Below are 10,077 nucleotides of genomic sequence, written 5' to 3'. Positions count from 1 at the left end.
TTTGACCTGAATTCGTTCGACATCTTTATACATTGCACCGAGAAATTACGACACTGTGCAATTGATAATCCACAATAGAAACGACGTCTTGAAAAGGAGCTTTGTGTGCAATATTAAACAGTACACTACGCTGTTATTTACAAGCCCTTCTCGTCGTGCAAACATATTTATTCTGTGCCATATATTTGCGTGCCCCGAATGCTATGTTTTTCTGGTTCCAATATTTTAATAAAATATGGTGAAATCAAGCTTAAAACTTATACTAAACTGTGACAACCACTAAACAGTCTTTTTCTGTTCCAGACTGGCTCTGTAAACTGAGGACATGAAATTTATTTCTGTGTCACTACTCTTCTCAATGTATTCGACGCTTTCTTATAGTCAACGTGAGTCACTTTTTTTCCTTTGCAAACGTGGAAGTTTAGCCACCTAGATAAAAATAAAGTATGAACGGCTTCTGGGTACATGCAACAGGACAGCATCTTGATAATGGAAGCATCGCTAATCTCGTAAAGCCAGGATTCGTACCCCTCTACTGGCACAAGTAAAACTCCGTTCCTCCCTTGCTTCTGCGAACTATCGTGGTTACACTTCCTTATAACATAAAAAATTTTATATTTGCGTCTCGCATTGCCGGCACAATGACCTTTTCTTTTTACCACTATCTCGAAATAGAAAATTGGAGAACGATAAGCTTCGCCTTTAAAAGTTGAACACGATAGCGATATCGGGAACCATTCGCATCGCATCGTTCGCGTACGGCATGTAGGCTTCATTCACTTCAACACTGAACGTAGGAAGTCCAGCTTACAAAGACCAAGCTTACACCGATCTTCTTAAAGTCGGCTCCACTTTTAAACTGAAGTACATTGTTAGAAAGACGTTTTTCCAAGGGCAGTACAAGTGGTCTTATATTAAAATTTGAAGGCCCTAGCACTTTTTTTATTATTTAATTAATTCCTTGCTATTGCCCCGACGTGCGCAGGTCTCGTAGAAATGCTGGAAAAGGGGTTTGTGTTTGAGTTTCCTGGTAGCAGAATTAGGTTTTCTCGTACATTTATATTACAATCCGACGCCGAATGGTAAAGTCGTACTTTACCATTTTTTCGACGAATTTCACTGTCATAAATTCAATTTTTTTCACCAAAACCTTGCACCACGTGGAGGGCCTGCGCGGTCTATGTGGTTGGATCGTTTTCTCCGCCACGCGCGATCACGCGTCGGTTGCCGACGCCGGATTTTCTGCGACACGGGGTTAAAATGTCTAGAATGATTCTAAAACATTAATATTGCTTTTGTGTGTTTGTGTGTGTGTGTTTTGTGGGCTTGTTTAGGATTTTTTTTAGTACAAACGTTGCTCTTCAAAAAAAGCAAGGTTAATGTGCGCTATCGTGATATAGTAATAAATAAATTTCAAGGTGGTGCACTTACCTTGCATCTTAAAATTTAAATCGACACAACGCCATTTATAATCTACGTAGTGCGAAGCATTTATGGTTCGGTAGGGATTTGTTGTTATGAATTATATGACTATTCTGTGGTGACCAGTTATTCGTTTAGGGACGTGTTGGCGAAGTGATACTGAGTGCATCACATGATGCTGTTTATTGTTGTGATATTCAGTGACCCGAATTAGTGTCATAGATGTACACTCAAGAGCGGCACATAACCGGTTTCTTATGCGAAAGCTTTATCCAATATTTAAAATTACCTGTGGCAGATAGCACAATTCTAATTCCTGAGCTGGATTGCTAAAACAAGCGTACATTATTTTCACAACACATGTAAATGTGTGATTGACAAATGAAAAAATTTATAATTAATTTTTTAATTATTACTTTACCGCAAGTATTTCAATTTACAAATCATAGCCGATGAGTTCACTAGGCTGATTCACTTGGAATGAATACTCAGGATGACACCAATTTCAGGATAATTCCCGTGCTCACGAATAACTCCCGAACTCATGCACATTAGTGCAGCTAACATACTTCGCTTAAATACCAGGTTGTTTCATTGCGTTTTCGTTTTTATAGTTTTTACGTGGTTGTTTTTTCGCGCCTCAGATTTCTAAGATTTTTTTGTTTGATCTTATGACACGGTTTCAGAGTTCGTAATTGTTGTTTTCACAATACAGTACGCACAGCGTCGATAGTTATTCGCTTTGCTGTCTCGTATTTTTTACATTGTACACATAATAGCTTTAACTTACTCTTCTTATTTCTGAACTAAGTTTTGGGTAATATTTTATATACTTCTGTATGTAGCAAACCTGTGCGTGAAGTATTTATTACCTACAATGTTTTGTTTTATTCTTTGCATCAAGTTGATTTTACAAAGCTGCCTGAAGATGATCAACGGAGGCTTAAAGAAGCCGAGCAGGTAAGTCACTGCCTCATATTTGTCCCTCGAATTCGTAATATTTTATTGAAAGGCGCAGACATGGGAAACGCCGTGAAGTCACGCTCTTACGTAGGCGTCCCGATGCTCACGTACCCTCGCACTCGCGTAGTGAAGTAAGCGTGGGTGAGGCTTGTTGTTAATAAGTGTGAGAAGGCGACGGCGAAATAGGGCGGACATCGTGTAGCGAGCGGAGCAAGAGTGACTTGGGCTAAGTCAGGAAATTGCAGTTAAAGCCGCTACGTTTACGTGTATCACGCTTTCGTTGGCGAGCGCTTTGTATTTGATCATAAAAGCTCTGGGCACACTCGGGTGACAACTCGCCAATATCTGTCAGCCAGCTTCCGGTGAAAGCGGTCTCTGTGATGTCAGGGCTCTTGCCACAATGCGCTCAGACAAGAAACCTGCAAACACGGTCCGCCGACAGCTGTGTCGGCAGATAGAGATTGTAGGAAGGCAGTCTTATTTGGGTGTAACACTGTAACGGTTCACGAACCTGTCTCAGCGCTGACGTATTCCGGGGAGTTTGTTTCCACTGATTTCTACGCGTGCCGACCGCTTTTCTTATATGTTTGATCTCTTGGAAACACAGTTCCCAAAACACCCTTATAACGTTGATACAAATAACTACCCAAGTTAATTATGATGGCGTCTGGCTTTCAAATTGCACTTATTGAATTTATGAATCTTACTGTCATTCATTTGTCGAGTATCTATAAAAGTAAAATCGGTGCTGCCTTTCTGTAACATCTTCAACACTCATCACGGCATCCAGCATGAACATTTTACGGGAAACCTGGAAGTTGTAGGCGCGGACATAACTGCAAACAGCAGTTGCATTCTGTGTCAATAAATTGTGCATGTTAAGTGGCTAGCCACCTAAGGGCTAAGGCATATAGGCCACAGATATATAGGGGCGAACACCGACGAGATTGCAACCAGGTGATGAGAGCACGGCACACATTACCTCAAGCCACTGAAACCATTGCTTTCTTTAAACTTTCAACGATGCCAACTGCTGTTACAGGATAGTACGTGTCAGAAGCTCCACAGGCGTAGAGCAGGTCGGCCCTTGAGCGTTGATCGTTGCTTCGTTATAGAATACTACAAAAAGTTAAAGGATGTAGTTTGACTATAGTATGAGCTGTTGTGATTATTAGCTGTTACTGGCTTCCTCGCCCCGTTTAAATTATTCCTCACAAAACAGATTCGAGAATGATTGAAACAGTGCAACAATAAGCTGCTCGTACTAACATGGTAACATGGCCAAGTCGCTCATCGGCTTAAGCAGTACCGCCTAAAGGAATAACCCAGCCTATTCATAGCCACATTGTGAAAATTATTATTCTTATTGTTTTTCAGGGCGAAATGACATGGTAAAGTTTCACTGGCGGGACAATTAAACTGAATATTCCCACGCGAGGGAATTGAGTATAAGGGCGGATTATATTTCTGATATATGAACAGTAGTGTGCGTGTGGGTGGGTTGATAATACGCACTTACGAGGCGGGTGAGAGAGAGGGTAATTATTCTAGTAACAAGTGAGGGTGAGGTGAGGATGAAGCCTTTGTGCTGAGGCTGATGGAGTAAAGAAATGGCATTTGGCGACATGAGAATGATTCAAAATGATTGGCGTAGGATACCAAAGTGTTCATGCGGGGACAAATTCCCATCTTTTAATGTATACATATATACCTTGTTTAGTAACATAAACCAAAACATTGTACATAATGCAAGAAAAAAACAAAAGAACTTGTAAAGAAAATATGGGTGTATACTTCAATTATACGAGTAAGACTGTTGGGTGTAGAATAGGGTGTGTCATTCCGAAGAAAGTCAAAACTGACAGGTGATAATTGTAACTTGGCTTGTGCTTGTACCGTCGCTCTCCCTATTCTACAGTGAGATTGCCATTTTCACTGTGTATCCGTTTTCGGATAGAACATGGCGACGAAACTAAAATTTCGTAGTTTCGCCCATAAGGTGAAATGTCGATTGCGATAGAAAATTCGTAGACAGCTATACGAAGTAATGAAAGTAGTTTTATCGGCCGTATGAACTTTTAAAGATTTGCTTGCTAACTAAATTAACAACCATCGTGTCACGCGCGCACAAGCAAATATAAACAGAACTTACTCGATGACCACGCAAACTCGCTGTAAAAACGCTCGAGTGACGAAGTGCGGCGACAGAAGCGAGCGAATTGACCTTCGTGCTGCCTCTCCTTTCAATGCGACCTAAGCGGCGTGAACGCCGCCTACACAAAGCTATTAGCACTCGTCACACTCTGTCCCAATCGCAAATCGTCTTCAAGGCCGGCGCGGCCGCACACGGCCGCGCCATAGCAACCTCCGCCGGAGTAGGTCGACCTGTCCCCCCCGCTTGCCTTGCCCGCGATGGGAGACGGAGCACTGCCTCCGCGCTTTCCCCCCTTGTGCGCGCGAGATTGGGTCCCCATCGTCATCTCACTCTGGCACGCTTACACTCGCACATACATAATACGGCGCGTGGCTACGATGTTATCGCACTTGCACTTCATACGGAACAACACGGCGACACCGACGACGGTGCATATAATTGCTATCGCAAGAAAAAGAACTTGCCGATTGCCAACAAAACTTATATAATACGTCCTTTATCAGACCAACAACGAAAAAAGGAGACTACCCACGAACTGTGTTTCGGTTTGCTTTGAAATACAATGGAGATGCACTAACACTAACACAATCACTTTGAGATTACAGATCTAAAACTAAAGCTGCGTGAAGAACAGCAGTGAACGCAGGGCAGCAATAAATTATTTTACGCATTGTCAAATAAAATTCATCGGCCCTTCCACTACCAGGAACAGGGGGCCACGGGAAGCTTGTCGTACCCTAAATATTGGGGCTGCGTTTTGGTTTGGCAGGGACTTCACATAGGATCGCTTCATAGCGAGGGTCTCGAATTTGGCAACCTTGATCTCATTAGGTAGCATACGAGGATATATTAGCCACCAGCCTGATGACCTAAGTTGACGTGTTACGTGACGCCATCGGGCAAAAGATGACAGATGGTTTGGCTGCGTCTACCAAGAATAAAGGGCGCGAGTACATTTTCTAGGACGAAATTAGCTATGCTCTTGCGCCTGGTTAGAAATCGCTAGGCCGTTGATTGACCGGTCGCTTATTAAATGCTTTGAAGTCGCAATAGCGTTATTAAAGTGTTTCTCACACATACGCACGAGGGCGTCGCTGCGCACAAGGCGCGCGTAAGGGAAGAAACTACGCGGCGTGGCACGCGTGCGCGTTTTATAGGGAGCGCAGTAAATTTCCATGACGTCACGATTTCACCTCTGTCTGTATGAAGCCTTTTCGTACAGCCCCACGTCATGAAGTCAAAACGTTTCCATGACGTCACGCAAGGGCGCGTGACGTCATGGAAACGTTTTGACTTCATGACGTGGGGCTGTACGAAAAGGCTTCATACAGACAGAGGTGAAATCCAAGTCGGTAGGCTAGTAGTGATTCCACAGTAAAATGGCGTTCGACAGACATACACCATGCGCTTGAGTGGCGCTGGCAAGCACTCCCAGAGCTAGATCTAAGATCTAGCGCTTATAAACACCCAAATTAGTTCTTGAATTGATGGCCGTCGCTTTAGCACAATGTGTAAAGCATCGCATGCGTAATGCGAAGGATTTGGTTTTGGTCCCCACCGGTGACAACTTATCAATTCGTCGTCTGTCATTTTCCTTTTCTTCATTGGCTTGTACCGTCGCGAGCAAAAGTTGTGGACCAAAGGTGCCACGATTTTATTTTTTTTCTTCGAAGCCTGGCCATTCCGGCTGAAATCAAGAGCGCACACCCCGTGCACGTGTTTCACCAATACAAGGTATTAAGCCAATTCGAGGCCGCAGAGCTGCGCTTCAATATATTTAATTTTTTACTGATGCCGTGGTCTCGAAACTTTTGCTCGCGACTGTAATTTCGAATTTTAACCACAGTTTTTACTTAAGCTTTCCTTGGCTTCATTGTTCATTGGCTTTATATGGTAGTGATTACCAGTGATGTTAGTAATGCAAAAAATGTGCGAGTAATTTTCTCTGTAGATATTAACTTATGAGCTTGTGTCATAATTGCGAAACTGAAGCCCAGCAGTAATCAAGATATGCAGTAGCCAAGATCATGTGTTGAACATGAGGTAATAGAGATTTCCATCCTTCAAATGGGTGAAATTTGAAAACGTGCTACACTTTCGACCAGAGACGGAGGAGCGTGTAGTTAATTGTATGGCTTCAAGCTTTGTTTTGAAAAACATTGATGTTCCACTTAGCACTTATTCCAGTTTAATTTGGTAATTAAAGCGCAAGAGAGCTGAAGTGGCACATATTCCTAAAGTATGCATCATGTTGGCAACACATGACTAGCTACGACATTAACGCTGTTTTGTTTCTTGGGTGCACAACCGATTTTGAAAATACCTGATGCAACGAATTTTGCCGAATGCATTAATGTCGTCCAAACGCCTTTATTATTTGCATTTGCGAGCGCTTTACCTTCATGTTGCAAATGCTTGTATGTTGACTGGAACATGTTTACAGGCAAGGAAAGTTTGTTAAAACATTACTGGTAACTACACTCACTTCAATTTATTAAGCTTCCCCGGCTCTTAAAAATCAGTAGAAAATAAATTTCTTCAGCCCTCCACAAAAGCACTGAAGAAAAAATGAAATCCACAGCTACGATAAGTTCCATGGAAAATAATAATCATATATGGACTTGGGACGCCGTGTATGCTGAACCAAAGTGAGCTTTCCAAATACAGCTGTATATAAAAAAACTGCGAGTAGTGAAAAATAGTAAAGAATTATTAGTATGAATTTTAAGTGCTCCACTATGCTGAGAAAAGCAAGCGATAACAAAGAAATGCGTAAAATTACCTGCTGTGAGAAGTGAAAAGGTACAGAAAAAAAATAGACACGGTGCTCCTGATGAAAGCACTTGCTGTAAGGCGTGTGAAGAAGATGATTGCATTTCTTTGCTGCAAAAGGTACGAGTAATTTTGGTCACACCGATCAGCACGCACATAGTCTGTGTGCAATATCGAAATAAGTGGCATGATGTTCCTTTATCTTCATTCGCCTGTAGCTATTTGCTCACGATCTTTTTGAAGATATCGATTTTTTTGCACAGCTCCTGAACGGAAGCGACACAATATTCCTAGTCGAAGGCGTAAATGGCGTGTTACGTGGAAACAATCACATTTGCTGGTCTTCTTCTCGAATTTTCGACCGTACTGCACCAGGATTTCACCATAAGATGACCTACTATACTACCCAGAACAAGGTAAGTCTTCAAACACTTTCTAGAAACATCTTTAGTCGCAATAAAACCGGCTAAATGAAAAAGTACGCATGATTAGGGAACTGGGGAAATTATGTCATTTGTATTTTCATGTGTTTGAGTGAATGTATCAAAAAAATTCATCATGCAATTACCTAATAACAATGCAAAACTGTGCAAAAAATGACACGAGCTCAGCACGCCTGAATCAATTACTGTAATCAGAAGCTGCACCAAAATTAAGCCTTCTAAATGACTTAGAAGCTGAAGTCGTGCAACCAATGGATTATTATATCACCAATGACAATCACCAGTCACCAGAGTGGGCAATGCGCAGTAACTGTTCTGCCTGAGTTTCGGGAAGCAGGTAAATTCATTCTATACACGAGTACGCATTGTCGGTGACAAGGCAAAATTTCCTTTTTGCCGGCCATCAGATCAAGGAGGCAAGAACCACCCTTCCATAGATGCTTAAGAACAGATGGACCAAAGACAGACAAGAACAAGAGTACTCGACAAAAAAAAGACTCACACTTACCTAAGTTTTATTCCATTCAGAAGCGTCACTAGAAATGTTCAACTAGTGCAAATGAAGCAACAAATATACCCATTGAAATATGAGCATAATGAATATGTCACTACAACATGCCATGCATGAACCTGTCCTCGCAACTAAACAAAGAAGTAGAAGTTTCGCTTTCTCGTGCGTTCGTTCTTGGAACAATATAAGAGGATTTCATGAGCTCTATGGCAGTGGAATTCTCTCTTCTGCCCAGATTCTTGGTCACCTAAACCCGTGCAGAGCACATTAGAACTCGACAATGCGTAGGCAAATGCACAATAATGTTGTTTCTTAACGCAACGTCATGTTACCTTGAGCGATTATGGCCACCCGAAGGGGTGGTGTTGTAACGCGCCCGTTCCGCCGCTTGTACCGAGGGCACGGGATCAAATCACAGCCGCGGCGGCTGCATTTTGATGTGGGTGAATTGCACAAAAAGACGTAGTCGTAAAAAAGCTGTAAAATTGACCCAGAATACCCAGCTATTGCATTACTCATAATTATATCGTCCTTCTGACAAGTAGCCCTACTGAAACGTTACGTATTTGCGGATCCGTACATGTCCGTTACAATCACGACGGAATATTCACGGACTTAAATTCCTTTTCTTGTTGAAAAACCACTATTTGTCTCTTAGCCCACAGCCTTTTTTTTAAACCACTTGAGGCACGCCGTAAGAGACATCAGCATTCTGAATTTTTAATGCTTAGCTCGGGAGAGCTAACCCTTTCCAAGTAGTCCTTCTTTCCCCGTACCTTAACATACTGGAAGAACTTACCTGTAGCACATCTATTCAGCACTGACGCTTTTGAACAGTCAAGATGTTATGTATGTTCTTTTCTTTTTGTACGTTTTTTATGTAGTATAGAGGAGGAAGAGAAAGGAGTGCCCAGGGCTCACCGGTGCTTTGGGCCTCTCGCTGTTATGAAGTTTTTTTTACGTTATTGTCATTTTGGGGAAAGTGATTTCATCAAGGATGAGCAAGAAGACGCTCGCACGAACACCTGAAAAAGGTCAGTCGTTTGCTCCTCCGCCTCCAATGACTACACGAAGGACGCCTGCAACCAGGAAAATCCAGCGGAACGCTCATCGAAGGCCAAGGTTTAGCATGACGGAGCGTGAAGAGAAAACTGGAATCCTGGTGCCGTTGACGGCTTTCAAAAACGACACAGGGGCGCTAGAACGTAAAATGATTCCAAACTGTTTTTATTCCAAACTTTTGACGTCAAATTGACGTAGCCGCCGACGCAAGCTTCGGGCGGTGACCCGCAGCGTTGTCTGAACAACCCAAACACTCTCCTCGTTTATGGGAGGTAACCTTTGCTCGCTTTCAAAGCAATGACATTGTCTACATTCAGCGGTTTTTCTTATCTAATTGGCTGACAAAAGGCGATGAGCACGACCTAGTGGAGAGGGTTTCGATGGGGCCGAGCCAGCACAGTGAAAATAGATAACCGCAAGAAGGGGGTGGTGCCGGCTTCTCCGATTGGTCCGCTTCGCCTTACTTACTTGCGGTGGCTGGTCTAAAAGCGCGGCGGCGTGCAACGGAAGGATAAGAATGCCGTTAAAACGGATCCTAAGCACGGAGGTGTTGGCAGAGCGATGTCATATACATGTCGAAAGGGCTCGATAACGTTTTACTGCCCCGCAAAAAGGTTTATTATGCGCAAGTTAATACATGTTCACCGGCAGCTGCGAGTAGCGAGGGCCTGAGCGATTGGCGGGCAGCCATCTTCTATTTCTTTCGGAACGGGGCAGTCTGTGGCTATTCAGAAAAAGAAATCAGTTTT

General features: G+C 42.8%; 1 long non-coding RNA gene across 1 annotated transcript; it reads left to right on the top strand.

The window, feature by feature from the left end:
- Positions 1-304: 304 nt before the first annotated feature.
- On the top strand, positions 305-7,723 carry LOC125941712 (uncharacterized). Its single transcript, XR_007464566.1, has 3 exons — positions 305-386; positions 2,327-2,382; positions 7,576-7,723. It is a non-coding gene; the product is annotated as an uncharacterized LOC125941712 (long non-coding RNA).
- Positions 7,724-10,077: the final 2,354 nt, after the last annotated feature.

The sequence above is a fragment of the Dermacentor silvarum genome, unplaced genomic scaffold (genome assembly GCF_013339745.2).
Source record: "Dermacentor silvarum isolate Dsil-2018 unplaced genomic scaffold, BIME_Dsil_1.4 Seq12302, whole genome shotgun sequence".
NCBI lineage: Eukaryota > Metazoa > Arthropoda > Arachnida > Ixodida > Ixodidae > Dermacentor > Dermacentor silvarum.
The sequence above is the reverse complement of the archived record's forward strand: the minus strand, read 5'-3'. Positions and strand labels throughout refer to the sequence as shown.